Below are 16,394 nucleotides of genomic sequence, written 5' to 3'. Positions count from 1 at the left end.
TCATCGGACTTTCTCTGACTTCTCGCCCATCATCTCTCTCCTGTCTTCCTCTTTTGCCCCATCTTTCTTCTACTTTCAGCCAGAGAATGTTCTCCACTTTTAAGGGTTTATGTGATTAGACTGGGTCCACCCGGATAATCTAGGAAAGCCTCCTTATTTTAAGGTCTGAAATCTTAATCAAAAAGTCTCTTGCCAGGGAACATATTAATAATACCCTTACAAATTCCAGGCATGAGAGCAGAGACATCTTGAGGGGAGGGTTTGGCGTTACTTGGCCCACTATTGTGTTTATGCTTTCCGTCTTTTCTCCAGGCATATTATCTTTGCAAAGAAATATTTGTAAAAGCGTGCAGTACTGTTTGCTGGCAACTCAGTATCATTTCCTTCCCCCAGTCTATGCTTTTCTCTGCCCAGCAGGGGCTGGAAGCCAGGGAGCTACAGTTCTCAGAATCCCCGTCAGCCTAGGAGAGGCACTTGTATTGAGATCTGGCAAGAGGGAGAGAAGCATAAATCATGGCATTGTTCTCTCAGCAGCTGAGGGTAGGTGTGTGTGCTTCGGCAGATAGAAGATTCTGGAGCAGGCTTCAGGCGTTTTCTCTGTGTTGGGGCTGAAGGCTCAGGTGTCCTGCGGTTTCAGTAACTTCCTAGCACCTAAAAGCTTGCCGTGAACCCTACAGCCAACCCTTCTACGGCTTTGTAAACATTCTCAGTACTAAATCCCTTTCTGCTTGAAATGCCTAGAATGGTTGCCACGTTCCTAGTGGACCAATTACAGGGATCTTGTTGACCCTAGCAATTTATAACCTGCTAGTTTTCACTTTGTAATAGATCATGAAGATAAATCTGTCCACAGGTCATTCAGTATTTTGAATGTATTTTTTAAAATCTGGGTTTCCATGTTAGTCTCTCAGTCATGTCTGACTCTTTGCGACCTCATGGACTGTAGGGGCATGCTAATCCATCCTATGAGTGTACCATAATTTATGTAACCAATCCTCTGTTGTCAAACATTTAGGTTGTCTCCTGTCTTTCACTCTCAGAACCCACACTGTCAAGAACATCACTAGCCATGAAGCATCCTACACTGCCAAGAGTATTTACACGGAATATATTATTGAAGTGCAATTTTTAGTTAAACAGCATTAGCTTTCGGAAAGCTTTTATGCCTATATACGGATAAGTCATCTGTATTTTCTTTCCTTTCTCCTCCCACCTCTCCAGCTATGCATTCTTGGTCTCCTTGGCTGCTTTCTCCTCATCCTTCTGACCTCCAGACATTGGAGAGCCCCGGGACTCAGTCCTTGCCCCTCTTCTCTTTTTTATCTGTACCTGTTCCCTTGGCAGGGCTTCCCTGGTGGCTCAGACAGTAAAAAATCTGCCTGCAATGTAGGAGACCCGGGTTTGATCCCTCGCTCGGGAAGATCCCCTGGAGAAAGTAATAGCTACCCACTCTAGTGTTCTTGCCCGGAGAATCCCATGGACAGAGCAACCTGGTGGGCTATAGTCCATGGGGTCACAAAGAGTTGGACAGGACTGAGTGATTAACACACATATACATTCCCTTGGCAAATTAACTTACTGTCATGGTATTCGTATATTGGTGACGCCTTTGTTTCTGTCTTAAGCCCAAGCCTTTCCCTTAAACTCCAAACCTGTGTATTCAAATTGGCTTCTTGGCATCTCTGCCTGGATGATTGATGGGAACATTGAAACCAGCGTGTTCAAAACGGAACTCCTGTTCCTGCCTCACAAACCTGCTTTCCCTACAGTCTCCTCATCCCAGCTCTAAGGACAACTCCTTCCTTAAGTTGCTCAGACCAGGGGACTGACTGCTTCCATCTCTTGGAGTCCTGGACCACCAGAAAAGAAGCTCAGCCACCTCGCTTGCAGGATGCCATGGAGAGGATCCTAGCATCGTCCAGTCTTCTAAAAGCTCTCACCCGGCACAAGACGTGAGTGAAGCTGTCCTAGATATCCTAGATCAGACCAGCTATCAAGCAAGGAGCCCCATAGGACACTCCATGTGGACAGAACTGCCCTGTTGAGCCCAGGCTCAATCCCTGACCCTCAAAATTGTGAGATATAATAAAATGGGATTGTTTCAGACAGGAAAGTTAGGCTATAGTTTTAAGTTTTAACCTTAGATTTCAAAATTGTGTTAGGCTTGGAGATAAATGTTACATACTAATACATAACCAGAACATTTATCTACCTAAAATAAAAGTTTGTTTAAAACAAAAAATTGTTTAGGCCAAAAAATCTATAGTCCTCCTTGAAACCTCTTTTTTTTTTTTTTTCTCATACCCTTTATCCAATCTGTGAGCAAATCAGTTGGCTCTAACTTCAAAATGCTTCCATCTTCCAACCACTACTCAGCAGCTCCACCACTACCACCTGGTCCAAGCCGCCAAGCTCTCTGCTGGGTCATCGCAAGAGCCCCTCCTAACCGAACTCTCTGCTTCCCTTCCACTCGATCTATCCTCAGCAGCAGCCAGTGTGATCCTGTTAACACACAAACCGGATCACATTGCTCCACTGCTCAGAACCTTTCAGTGGCTCCCATCTCCCTCAACACTCTCATATGTGACCCACAGAACCTTGACGGAGGCCTCCCCATTGCTGCTAGGACCTCCTCTCCCCACTCTGCTTCTTTTGGTTTTTTAGCATAAAAAACCTTTATAAAAAAAAATTTCCTTTTTTAAATAAATTATTTATCTTTGGCTGCGCTGGATCATTGTTGCTGTCTGTGGGTTTTCTCTAGTTGTGGTGAGAAGGGGCTACTCTTTAATTGTGGAGCACAGGCTCAGCTGCCCTGAGGCAACTGTTTGATCCCAGGACTGGGGATCGAGCCCATGTCCCCTGCATTGGCAGGAGGATTCCCTGGACCACCAGGGAAATCCCCCACTCTGCTTCCTTAATCCACTCCAGCCACTTGAACCTTCTTGTTTCTCAAAGATTCCAGGAAAGAGCGTGCCCCAGGAGTTCACGTGACAGGCTTCCTCACCTCCGCAGGTTTTTGGTCAAATGTCTCCTTGTGATGCCTTTGGAAGGTGACAAACCCTAGTCACCCTGACAACCCCTGTTTCTGCCTTACTTTTCTCCAGAGCTCTTATCATCACCACCTGGCAAATATATATAAATACAAAACTCATTTATTTTATTGTCTGTCTCCTTCCGTTAAAATTCAGGCTCTTTGAGAATGGGAAATTCCGTCTTGTTGGTTCACTGATGCATCCTATAAAAAAGTCCCGAGAATAGCAGGCACTGGATAAATATTTGTTGAATAAGTAAATGGAGTTGGTGTTTTACTTTCAGTGGACTCTTTGGGAAGCACATGATGGTTTACAATGTAGATCTCACTTTACCTCAGACTCTGACAAGGAGGGATGGTGCAGGGGTAAAGAACACTAACTCGCTGTGAACTCTTTGGGGCTGTAGTTTCTTATCTGTGATAACAATAGCCATCTCATAGACTTGTTGTCAAAACTAAATAACTTAAGTAAATAATTTGCATAGTACCTGGCACCTGTTCATCATTAAATAATTATGTTTGTTTATTGCTGCTTTATAGTAGACAAATCTAAGGCTCAGAAAATCTAGGAATTTGCTCAAGGTTACATGGTAATGGGAAGAGTGAGGTTTGAATTTAGGACTTTGGATTCACAATATTTTCTTTTTTTTCATGTTTGTGAGTTTATTATTTATTCAAAAGGATTTAAGCAGCATTACCATACACCAGGCACTGTTCTGAACCCTGCTGTTGTTGTTTAGTTGCTAAGTTGTGTCCTATTCTTTTGCTTGGCCCCATGGACTATAGCCTGCTAGTCTCCTCTGTCCATGAGATTTTACAGGCAAGAGTACTGGAGAGTGTTGTCATTTCCTTCTCCAGGGGATCTCCCCGACCCAGGGATCGAACCTGTGTCTCCTGCATTGGCAGGCAGATTCTTTACCACTGAGCTACCCAGGAAGCCAGGTTCAAGATACTTCCTGCATAAAAGAAAACTTATGTAATAATTAAGGGTGTGGGACTCTCCCTCAAAGCCCTGAGGCTAGAGAGATCTGGGGAGTCTCTTGATTCCTTTCTGTTGTTTGAGTCCCTCCATGAGTTTTGGCCAAGTTGTCACTTCTGTTTGAATCTCTCTGGGTTTGGGAAACTCACTGTCTCCAGGCTGCTGGTTCTAGAGAGACGCATTCAGGCATCTGTGCAGTTTGTCATGCTGGATGGGAAAGGTGGCAGGTAGTGTTAAGTGCCCACCAAACAGCCCTCCTCCCTGCCCTCCTTACTTATACCAGTCCAATTCTCTCCAGGGCAATGTGCCCAGCAAAAGCTAGACTCCTGTTTCTTCACAATAACTGTGGGCCTTGTGACATAGTTCTGGCCAATGAGGTGGAAGTGGAGATAACTGTATGGTTTTCCTGAATAAAAGAGGGTAGATATTTTTAGCAGGCAGCATGCCTTGCCCTTCACTCTTCCCTCTTTTCCTGACTGGAATATGGATGTGATGGCTGGAGGTACAGCAGTCACCTTATGAACATGAGGAGGAAAGCCATGTGCTCAGACTGGAGGGAAGGAAAGCTAGAGAAGCCTAGGTCATGGAGGGCAGTGTGGATGTGGAACATCAGTCTCAAGTTGCTGTTATCACTGTGCTTCTCATTGTGTGAGGAAAATAAGCCCTTTTTGGTTAAGCCTCTGAAATCAGTTTTCTGATACTTGCAGCCTAATGCAGTCCTAACCAACACACTGACCCAAACATTCTATAGTGGATGCTGTTCTTTAGGCTTGAGCAGCTTGGCCTTTAGTCCCATTTTACATGAGGCTCAAACAGCTCCAAGGCTGTAAGAATTTGTAGCATTCCCTGGGAAGCAACAGGGGTTGATACTCCTGTGATGGATAAACACAAGCTGCAAGAAATCCCAGCTGGACATTCCCTAGAGGGTCCTGCTGAGGTGGGGCCCTCCTCCCCTGGGCTCATCACCAGAATGTCCTACAACAGGAGATCATGTCTAAGGAGCAAGATTTGAAAAAATGCATCTCACTTTGGGCCTAGCAATTTCACTTCTAGGATTTTGTTTTTAAATAACAGTCAAAGAAATGAACAGCTGTTTGTATAAGAGAATATTCATCCACCACAGCCCTATGTATAACAGTGGAAACTAGAGAAAAATTAAAAACTCTACAGCAGAGGAATGGCTAAAGAAATTATGAAAAATCACATTATGCTGTAGGATGTAACCTAGTGCAGTCGTGTTGTGGATGGCTATTTGTTAAGGTGAGAAGTTATTGCTGCTACTGTTGCTAAGTCACTTCAGTCGTGTCCGACTCTGTGTGACCCCATAGACGGAAGCCCACCAGGCTCCCCCATCCCAGGGATTCTCCAGGCAAGAACACTGGAGTGGGTTGCCATTTCCTTCTCCAATGTGTGAAAGTGAAAAGTGAAAGTGAAGTCGCTCAGTCATGTCTGACTCGTAGCGACCCCATGGACTGCAGCCTACCAGGCTCCTCCATCCATGGGATTTTCTAGGCAAGAGTACTGGAGTGGCTTGCCATAAAAAAATATAAATTTTGAGCATGCTCAGTAGAGTTCCAATTTTGTTAAAACTACCTCTATATGGCCCCCTTCTCCTTGACTCCAGCTCTCTCAGGACGCGCCCCAGTGGTAGCTGCTCTTACTATGCTTGACTTCCGCTGCTTACCCCATCAGAACTTGTGGCCTGGAGGACAGGGATCCTGTCTTTCCTTCTTGGAGCCCCAGGGACTCATACCAGCCCCAGCACAGAGCAGGATGACATAAACTTTTCTGGAATAAAAGAATGGGGAGCTGGCAACCAGAGATTCGCTGCTACCCACTGCTCCCTGTGAGGATCTTGGTGTTTCCAGGTCCTGTTGACCTCTCCCTCCGCTTCTCTGCCTGGCCCAGTAACCACATTGAGGCAGTCTCCCAGGTCAGAGACTGAAGTCCCCACTCCTGGCTGTTTGTCAGCCTCACCTGGGCCTTACCCCACACCAGGGAATGAGAAGCTCCGGGGTTGGGCCGGCCGTGTACACCGGGACCATGCTGCCTGCAGCCCCAGCGCACTGCCCCTAAGATGCTGCGGGGAGTGGGGCTCAGTTATGATGCTTAAAGGGGATTTCAGCTGCTGCCAGCCACTGCCAGCCGTAAGGCTATCATCCCCACCCCATTTTGCTGCAAACAGGCAGGGTTTGGGTGGCCCTTGAGGAGCAGACATTCCCACTCCATGCGACATGGTAAGAGTTCACCTGACGGGAGCAGTCGCAGAGCTCAGGTCCCGCTCCGAGGCTTTCACTGGGTCAATTCACTTCGATCTCACAGCCAGCTGTGAGTTGGGCATCACTACATCTGCATCTCACAGAGGGACTGACCCAGACACAGAGAAGTCACATAGGCCTTTCTCGTCACATCCCTGCCCAGGTGGGGCAGCATCCCAGACAGCTTGGGGCCAGAGTCTGAGCCCTTTTGCCCTGCTGAGTAGGAGTTCCGTGTCTAAGCACCTTCTACGTGCTCAGAACCCTCCCGCACGTCGCCATTCCAGGAACTTGAAAGGAAGGCCACACATGGATAAAAATACAAGAGGAGCGAGAATATCAAAGACGACAGGCTCTTTTCCACACCGCCTCCCCCAGATCAGTCCTGCGGGGGGTGCTTTTCCCGTATTTGTCCCCTCTGACTCTTGTCTCCTCTTTCCCATCTTTCTGGAAACCTTCCCCTTGTCCCCAAAGAACCCAAGCTCTCTTGAACGGAATCACATTATTACCCGAGACTCATTGGCTTGGGCTGCCGGATGCAGGGCGGGCACCTTGAGGATGAAGCTGGGGCGTTGGAGACAGATGGAGACCGGAGGGAGATTCGATTTCCTGCTTCTCCCCAAAGCCGATCCGCCTGGTAACGATGTTAGGGCCCATTATTGATAGGCTTCCTCTTGGTTGCTGCTTGAAATTTGGTTTGTCTGTGACTTCTTATATCCACTGATGCTCAGAGATGGATGAGCCAGGGCTTACCTCGGAAGTTGTGGCAGGAGGGAGAAGGGAGGTGGCAGAAGATGAGTGCTGTGCAGACAGTTGGGGAGCAGGGGGTCAGCCAGGGTCAAGTCAGCTCAGAGCAAGGGGCGTCCGGTGAGATGGGGGAGAGAAGACAGGGCTGGAAGGTGGAACATAGGGGCATCCTGAGAAGGATGGTTTACATGTGGGCAGTTATTAGGGAGCTGTGGTAGGCACTGAAGCCAGTGAAGTGACTGAAGCCGGGTGAGCATGGTTTTGGAGAAGAGGAGAAAAGGAGTGTGGCCAAAATCAGAGGAGACAGACTTCTTTGGTGGTGCAGTGGATAGGAATCCACCTGCCAATGCAGGGGACAGGGGTTCGATCCCTGGGGTGGGAAGATTCCACATGCTTGAAACAACTAAGCCTGAGAGCCGTAACTGCTGAGCCCGTGCGTCCTACAGCCCGTATCCCACAACAAGAGAAGACACCAGAATACAAAGCCTGTGCGGGGCCACACCAAAGAGTAGCCCCCATTCAGTGCAAGTAGAGAAAGTCCACATGTGAAAATAAAGACCTGGCACAGCCAAAAATTTCAAAAAGCTCAGGCAAGAGGATGGTGGGCATCTCTTGACTGTCCCTCGGAGGAGAGCAGAGGATGGAAGCAGGGTCCTCACCCCTGGTGAGTTGGGGGAGGGAAGGGGACTCACTAGGTTCCGACAGAGGCAAAATATCAACAGAAATGTGGCAGACATGACAGACACTGCTCTAGACCCGCACTTGTGTCAGCTGTCGCTCAGTCCCCGAAGGAGGTCTGCAAGGCATCTTGTGTGTCAATGCGGAAGTGGAGGCCTGGGAGGAGTGAGTCATTGCTGGGCTCCCTCAGTAGGGAGGAGGTCCAGCCAGCCCTGTCTGATACCAGTGCCATGTTCCTATCTGATGCCAGGGCTGTGATCCTATCTGATGTCAAAGACATGTTCCTCACTGAACCGTTCAGCCTTCGGGATACGCCTGTTCTTCCGCACCCCTCCCTGCACGTGCACTCATAACAACAATGGTAACAGTCAACTAGCCTCTACTTACCAGTACCACATCTTATACACGTCCTCTGCAGTCACGGGTGGACTTGATGACCCTCATTTGACAAGTGAAGAAGTGAAGCTGGGGGAGGTCTGTGGCCTGAGCAGACCGCACAGCAGGTTCAAGCTACCTGGTCCCCTTCACTTCACTGTGCGCCATTCCCGGCCTCTGGCTCCTGAATTCCTGGATTCCACTTTCTCTAGTCCTGGGATTGGTAAGGAGGGGGAATTCGCAGAGCAGCTCAGAACGAGATGCTCTGCATGGAAACTCCTCTGAGCATCCTCAGGCCTTACTCCTGCCAGCCCCGTCTCTCTTTACATCCCAGGCTTCCATCTCTCCTAGCCTCAGGCTTGGGGGTTGGGGGACAGGGACTGTGTGGCAGGGCTGGGGAGGGTCTGGGGCCCATGGGCACATGGGGGTGGTGTGGCCAGGCTGCAGCCCTGGGCTTCCCATCCCTGGTTGTACCAGGGAGGGGTGTGGTGAGTTGGGGGAGGGGAAGGGGCCCTAGAGAGTAGGAGCATGTCTCCACAGGAAGCCAAGAGTCTCAGAGGAGGACCGAGAATGACTGGGCCTCAGCCCAGTCCTAATCCCTCTGTACACACTCCCTTCCCTAAGGATTTTCCTTCAGAAAATCTGTTTAATTTTCCCAGCTCGGAGACAATAAGTGGAAGTTTTGGGATAGAGTGAGGACGAGTGATGGGGAGGCCAGTGGAGCAAATGAAAAAGCCAGTTTCTGATATACCTCCTCCCCCAAGAAGAAACCAGGAATGCCAGCCATCTGATTACAGATAGCAGAGCTCCTGACCGGCCATATGATCAAAAAGTTTGGCTGCTGAGTGTCTCTGCTAGTTTATTTTATTGTTCATGTGTGTTCTCAGAATAGGAGATCCCAAAGACAGAAACTGCATGTGTCCAGCACAGGAAATCTCATACTGGTGAATGTAATTATTGTGGTGGGGTGGACAGTGGCGGTGGTGGTCACCGTGGTGGAGGCCATGGTGGGTGTGATGACGGTGGCCATGTGGTGGTGATGGGGGTGGTCACGATCACGGAAACCCTGAAATCATGACGGGGGTGGGTTGGGAGGGGGCTGAAGGGTGAGCCTTGTGACCTGACACATCTGGGTCCCATATCTGTCTCAGTTTCCTCTAGCAGTCCCTTGGGAAGTAAAGTCTCTCTGAATCCCACTTTCCTCATCGGGGAAATGGGAATCATTAGAGCTGTTGGTGAAGCTCAGGGGCCCGTGGGGAGGGCGCTGACTCCCTCCACTCTGCTCCATCTCCAGGGGTTCTCTGGTCCCTCTGTCTGCCCTGGCTCCTTCCCTTCTGCCCACAAACTTCCTCCAGTAGTTCCCACTGGCTCTTCCCTTAATCACCACCTCAATTCCTTCCTTCAGAGCCCCACACATTCTAAAAAAGAAGTTTGCACACATCGCTGCTTCTTCCTGGCCTCCCACTCACTCCCCAACCCCTTCTTAGCAGCCTTCGGGTTCCCGACACTCTCGATGGAAATTGCTCTCAGAATGAGCAGAGTCCTCCTCCACGCCTCAGGCTCAACGTCTTGGAGGAAATTGACCCTACAGTCCTCAAGGCTTCTAGAGAGCCTCTTCCCAGGATGGCTGGGCCTGCCTCTCCCTCCTCCCCACCACCTGGCGCAAGTTCTACCTCCCTCTGCCCCCAGGGACCAGTGCTCTGATGGCATCCCCTGGCTGTGTTCATGCTCCTCTGGTGTTGCCTGGTACAGCTCCCAAGTCTATGTCTCCGTTCTACGAGATCGCCCAGTTAGAACCCCACTTCTGGCCACTGTCTAGGCTTCTCTGCTGGATTCCCTCCAACCCAGTAAAGGAAGGCATCCAGTGCCAAACTCACTGTGTTCTCCCCAGGTCTACCTGCCCTCTCCCCTTCCTATCACCCTCATCCTTTCCTATAAATTTCCATCCACCCACCAGTCTTGTCAATTTCCCCCGGTCATGGTTCTTTTAAAATGAACAGGGAATTTAATTTCATTTTCAAAACATTTAGACTTTGTTCAAAACATAAACTCAACATTTAACTTTGCCCTTTGAAAGTCTATAATCCTGATTAGCCAACCCTCTTTGGTATTAAAGTCAATGCATTATATAAATCCCAGATCTTTTTTTTTTTTTAACTCAGAAACATAAACTCTGCTGTGGCAATCCATAACATGCTAATCTGTCTTGTGCAAACTGTTGGCTTAAAAGAACACACACCTTTTTAATGCTGTTGCAAATGTCTCAGAGATTTCCTGTACATCATGGTGCTTGATTTCAGAAACAGGAGACTAGGAAATGTGGGTTAACCTTACTGCTGAAGGTAATTAAAGAAAGAAATATATATAAATGTTATATATATATGGGCTTCCCTCATAGCTAAGTTGGTAAAGAATCTGCCTGCAATGCAGGAGACCTGGGTTCGATTCCTGAGTCAGGAAAATCGCCTGGAGAAGGAAATGGCAATCCACTCCAGTATTCTTGCCTGGAAAATCCCATGGACAGAGGAGCCTGGTGGGCTACAGTCCATGGAGTTGCAAGAGTCGGACACGACTTAGCAACTAAACCACCACCATATATATATACACATGGGTATATATATATGAAAACACAAGACAACAGCAGACTGTTTAAAGCATCTAAGTGCTAGTAAGATCAATAAGGCCATAGAGAATTATTGGGCTGAGATGTGGAGATGAGACGGGTATTCCTGGTTTCAGAAATGCTTTTCCTTTGGGAAGGAAGGAAACATCTAAGATGCTGCAGGTTGATCAATGCTTCTGAGGGCATCCTGGGTGGTAAGAGACAGGCCTATCAAGAGAAGTGTTTGGGGACCCCCCCTTGCTTTGAATGGGGACACTAAATGGCTGTATCTGAGAAGGAAGGATGAGCTGGGAGTAGACAAGTTCTAACAGGGGTTGCAGCTCAACTCGGACTCATCCTAGTTCCTAAAATTGGATTAACATGATCCAGGACTGCCAGTGCCTTCAGGCTCTTGTAAATCCTCTCTAGAAGAAGTTGTCATCCTGGGGTTAGATAATTTCTACAAATGATTTTGCAAAGACAATGTCCAGGGCATACACACACAAAACAAAATCTCACAAAAACCAAAAAATAACAAGACTCTTCTCAAAACCTAAAAACCAAAAATGAGACACATGATGAAGCATACAAACAAATGTATATAAGAAAAACATAAAATAACAACCTCTCTAGATGTTGCAGTTATGCATGCAGATTTAAAATTAAAAAATATGGGGAATTCCCTGGTGGTTCAGTGGTTAGGTCTTGGAGCTTTCACTGCTGGGGCCCGAGTTAAAAACTTGGTAGAGGAGCTCAGATCATGCAAGCCCCATGGTGTGGATCAAGCATGATCCCTTAGCATGATCAAGGAGATAAGACATAATTAAGAATTTGGCAGATTGGCAAGGATGTGGAGAAAAGGGAATGCTTGGCAAACTTGGTAGGAATGTAAATTGGTGTAGCCATTGTGGAAAACAGTATGGAGACATTTCAAAAAATTAAAAATGGGACTACTATATTAGCCAGCAATTCCACTCGTGGATATTTATCTGAAGAAAACAAAACACTGATTAGAAAGATATAGCCAAGATATGGAAGCAACTCAAGGGCCTGTTAGTAGATGAATGGGTAAAGAAAATATGCTGCTGCTGCTGCTAAATCACTTCAGTCGTGTCCGACTCTGTACGATCCCATAGACGGCAGCCCACTAGACTCCCTCATCCCTGGGATTCTCCAGGCAAGAACACTGGAGTGGGTTGCCATTTCCTTCTCCAATGCATGCAAGGGAAAAGTGAAAGTGAAGTCGCTCAGTTGTGTCCGACTCTTAGCGACCCCATGGACTGCAGCCTACCAGGCTCCTCTGTCCGTGGGATTTTCCAGGCAAGAGTACTGGAGTGGGGTGCCATTGCCTTCTCTGAAAGAAAATATGACAGCGATATATAAAATGGAATATTACTCAGCCGTAAAAAAGAATAAACTCTGGCCATTTGTGATACCATGGTTGGACCTAGAGTGCATGATGCTCAGTGAACTAAGTCAGACAAAGACAAATGCTGCATGATTTCACTAGTGGAATCTAAACAATTTAACAAATGAACAAATAAAACAAACCAGAACTAGGTATAGATACTGAGAACAAAGAGGCCAGAGGTGAGGGGATAGGGAAGGAAATAAACAGCTGACTTGATTAAGACATACAAACGTTGCAAAATATATGAATTATGGGTAACTGCACAGTGTGGGGAATATAGTCAGTATCTGTGTAATATTTTTGTATGATGATGTGTCATAACCAAACTTAACATGGTGATCATTTTAAAATGTATAGAAATACCAAATCGCTATGTTGTGTAACAGGAGCTAACTTAGTGTTGTAGGTCAATTATACTTCAAAAGCAAACAAACTTATAGAAAAAGAGACCAGATCTGTGGTTAGCAGAGGCAGGGATTGGGGGTAGGTGGATTTGGATATACGCAGTCAAAAGGTAAAAACTTTTAGTTATAAAACAAAGAAGTATTCGGGATATAATGTATAACTTGATAAATGTATATAATTAACACTGCTATGTGTTATACATGAAAGTTGTTAAAAGAATAAATGCTGGGAATTCATATCACAAGAAAAAATTTTTTTCTATTCTGTTAATTTTGCATTCAGATGAGATGATGGACATTCAGCAAGCTTATTAAGATAATCATGTCATAATTTATGTAAGTCAGATCATTATGCTTTACACTTTACATGTACACAGTGCTGCATGTCAATTATTTCTCAACAAAAGTGAAAAAAAAAAGAATTTTGGCAGAGAATTGAAACTAATTTTTTTCAAAATTGAAATTCTAAAACTGATCCTAAGAATTCAAAGGATAGGTTTAACAGCATACTAGACACAGCTGATAAAAAATTAGTTACTTAGAAGTTAGATGAGAAACAAATATCCAGAATGAAGCATGGGTAGGTAAAAGGATAGAAAATACAGACGATAGTCTGTTAGACTAGAAGAAACAGTGAAAAAGCTCAAGAGACTGGGATAGAAGCAAGATATGAAGGGATAATGGCTGAGATCTTTCAAAAACTGATAAAAGACACCAATCCATTTATTCAGTATGCTCTGAGAGCCTAAATCAGGATAAGCAGAAGGAATATATACCTATGCCTATATGAGTAAAATGAAAGTACATTTTTACCATTCAGTTCAGTTCAGTTCAGTCGCTCAGTCGTGTCCGACTCTCCACGACCCCATGAATCACAGCACGCCAGGCCTCCCTGTCCATCACCAACTCCCGGAGTTCACTCAAACTCATGTCCACAGAGTCGGTGATGCCATCCAGCCATCTCATTCTCCGTCGTCCCCTTCTCCTCCCGCCCCCAACCTTTCCCAGCATCAGAGTCTTTTCCAGTGAGTCAACTCGTCTCATGAGGTGGCCAAAGTATTGGAGTTTCAGCTTTAGCATCAGTCCCTCCAATGAACATCCAGGATTGATCTCCTTTAGAATGGACTGGTTGGATCTCCTTGCAGTATAAGGGACTCTCAAGAGTCTTCTCCAACACCACAGTTCAAAAGCATCGATTCTTCGGCGATCAGCTTTCTTCACAGTCCAACTCTCACATCCATACATGACCACGGGAAAAACCATTGCCTTGACTAGACGGACCTTGGTCGGCAAAGTAATGTCTCTGCTTTTTAATATACTATCAAGGTTGGTTATAACTTTCCTTCCAAGGAGCAAGCGTCTTTTAATTTCATGGCTGCAATCAGCATCTGCAGTGATTTTGGAGCCCAAAAAAACAAAGTCTGACACTGTTTCCACTGTTTTTCCATCTATTTCCCATGAAGTGATGGGACCAGATGCCATGATCTTTGTTTTCTGAATGTTGAGCTTCAAGCCAACCTTTTCACTCTCCTCTTTCACTTTCATCAAGAGGCTTTTAAGTTCCTCTTCACTTTCTGCCATAAGGGTAGTGTCATCTGCATATCTGAGGTTATTGATATTTCTCCTGGCAATCTTGATTCCAGCTTGTGCTTCTTCCAGCCCAGCGTTCCTCATGATGTACTCTGCATATAAGTTAAATAAGCAAGGTGACAATATACAACCTTGACGCACTCCTTTTCCTATTTGGAACCAGTCTGTTGTTCCATGACCGGTTCTAACTGTTGCTTCCTGACCTGCATACTAAAGCTAAAAGCTGAAAACCAAAGATAAGGAGAAGATCTTGAAAGCATAGAAGAGCAGTGCTCGCTTCAGCAGCACGTATACTAAAATTGGAACAATACAGAGAAGATTAGCATGGTCTCCACGCAAGGATGACATGCAGATTCATGAAGCGCTCCATATTTTTACTACCCAGCAATCTCACTCTTAGGCATATACCCTGAGGAAACCAAGATTGAAAGAGACACATGTATTCCATTGTTATTGCAGCACCATTTACAATAGTTACAACGTGGAAGCAACCTAGATGTCCACTGACAGATGAATGGATAAAGAAGTTGTGGTTTATATACACAATGGAATATTACTCAGCCATAAAAGGAACACATTTGAGTCAGTTCTAATGAGGTGGATGAAGCTAGAACTTTTATACAGAGTGAAGTGAGTCAGAAACAGAAAGATAAATACTGTATTCTAACACATACATACAGAATCTAGAAAAATGGTACTGAAGAATTTATTTACAGGGCAACAATGGAGAAACAGACATAGAATAGACTTATGGAGGTGGGGAGAGGGGAGGACTGGGTGGGATGTATGGAAAGAGTAAAGTGGAAACTGACATTCCATATGTAAAATAGAGAGCCAACAGGAATTTGCTGTGTGGCTCAGGAAACTCAAACAGGGGCTCTGTATCAACTTAGGAGAGTGGGGTGGGGAGGGAGATGGGAGGGAGTTTCAAAAGGGAAGGGATATATGTATACCTATGGCTGATTCATGTTGAGGTTTGACAGAAAGCAACAAAATTCTGTAAAGCAATTATCTTTCAATAAAAAATTAATTAATTAAAAAAAAACAGAGAAAAGCAGAGATTACTTTCAAAGGGATAACAGATTGGATATACAACTGATTTCTTAATGGAAAAGAGTGGAGGCCAAAATCAGTGGGATTCTTTAGAGGGCTGACGGAAAATAACCACCAACTTGTTTTTCAATACCCAGAAAAAAAATTCAAGGAAAGAAGAAATAAATACATTTCAGTCTAACAAAAATCCCAAGAATTAGTCACCAGTGGGCCCACATTAATAGAATATTTTCAGGCAGAAGAAACTAATCCCAAATGGGAGGTCAGAGATGCAGAAAGGAATTAAGACCAATGAAAATGGCAAATATGGGAGTAAATATCAAATAATACTGGTTGTACAGAAAAATAATATGATAGTGTTTGTGGGGAGTTAAAGCCCCAAGGTCTTTGCCTATATTTTAAGGGAAGGGAGTAAAAGAATCAGTTAATATTAGGATTTGTTAAGAAGGCATGCTGTGATCTCTGGGTAACTACTGAGACATTGTAAAAGAGTAAATAACTTTACAAAATAATAGAGGAAGGGAGCTGAATGAAATAAGATGCAAGGAAACATAGAACATAGAGAAGGCAAGAAAAAAAAGAAAAAACAGGAGATGGTAAACCGAAAGATAATTTTATTATATGTAAAATTTTCCTATTAAAAGTCAAAGACTTTCAGACTTACTTTGGAGAAGAACAAAATTCAACTATACACTGCTTACATAGAGTTACCTGAAATACAGACAAAGAGAAAGGATGAGAAAAGGTATACCACACAGCACTAACAAAAGCAAAAGGCTAGTGTACCTATGTCAAAATAAGACTAGATTTTAAAGCATTACTGGGTATAAAGAGTTACTTCATATGATATAAAGCTGAATTCACTGTTATTTAGTCACAAAGTCACATCCAACTCTTTTGAGACTAGGAAGATACAATAACTCTACATTTGTATGCACTTGATAACTTGGCATCAAAACATAAAGTAAAAATTGATAGAACAAATTAATATACTTCAGATTCCGTCTCTGCCTTCCTGGGGTCACAGAAGCTAAGCATTTCAGCAGCCAATGTCCTCTCTCATAAATATCCTACCTAGGACTTGCTTGGTGGTCCGGTGGAAGACTCTGAACTTTTAAGGCAGGGACGCTTGGGTTCGATCCTTGGTGGAGCAACTAAGATCCCACATGCCTGCCGCATGACGCAGCCAAAAAAAGAAAGAAGAAATATTCTACCTAGTTCACTTATGGAGTCACTTTTAGACAGGGAGCCGTCTTGGCTAACTCATGT

The 16,394-nt window shown here is 45.2% G+C and overlaps 1 non-coding gene across 1 annotated transcript; it reads left to right on the top strand.

Annotated features, from left to right (window-relative positions):
* Positions 1 to 14,341: 14,341 nt before the first annotated feature.
* Positions 14,342 to 14,448, top strand: LOC129543915 (U6 spliceosomal RNA). The gene has a single exon (XR_008683371.1). It is a non-coding gene; the product is annotated as a U6 spliceosomal RNA (small nuclear RNA).
* Positions 14,449 to 16,394: the final 1,946 nt, after the last annotated feature.

Source organism: Moschus berezovskii, chromosome 23, assembly GCF_049115385.1.
Source record: "Moschus berezovskii isolate FMDL1 chromosome 23, NW_MosBer_1.0, whole genome shotgun sequence".
Classification (NCBI taxonomy): domain Eukaryota; kingdom Metazoa; phylum Chordata; class Mammalia; order Artiodactyla; family Moschidae; genus Moschus; species Moschus berezovskii.
The sequence above is the reverse complement of the archived record's forward strand: the minus strand, read 5'-3'. Positions and strand labels throughout refer to the sequence as shown.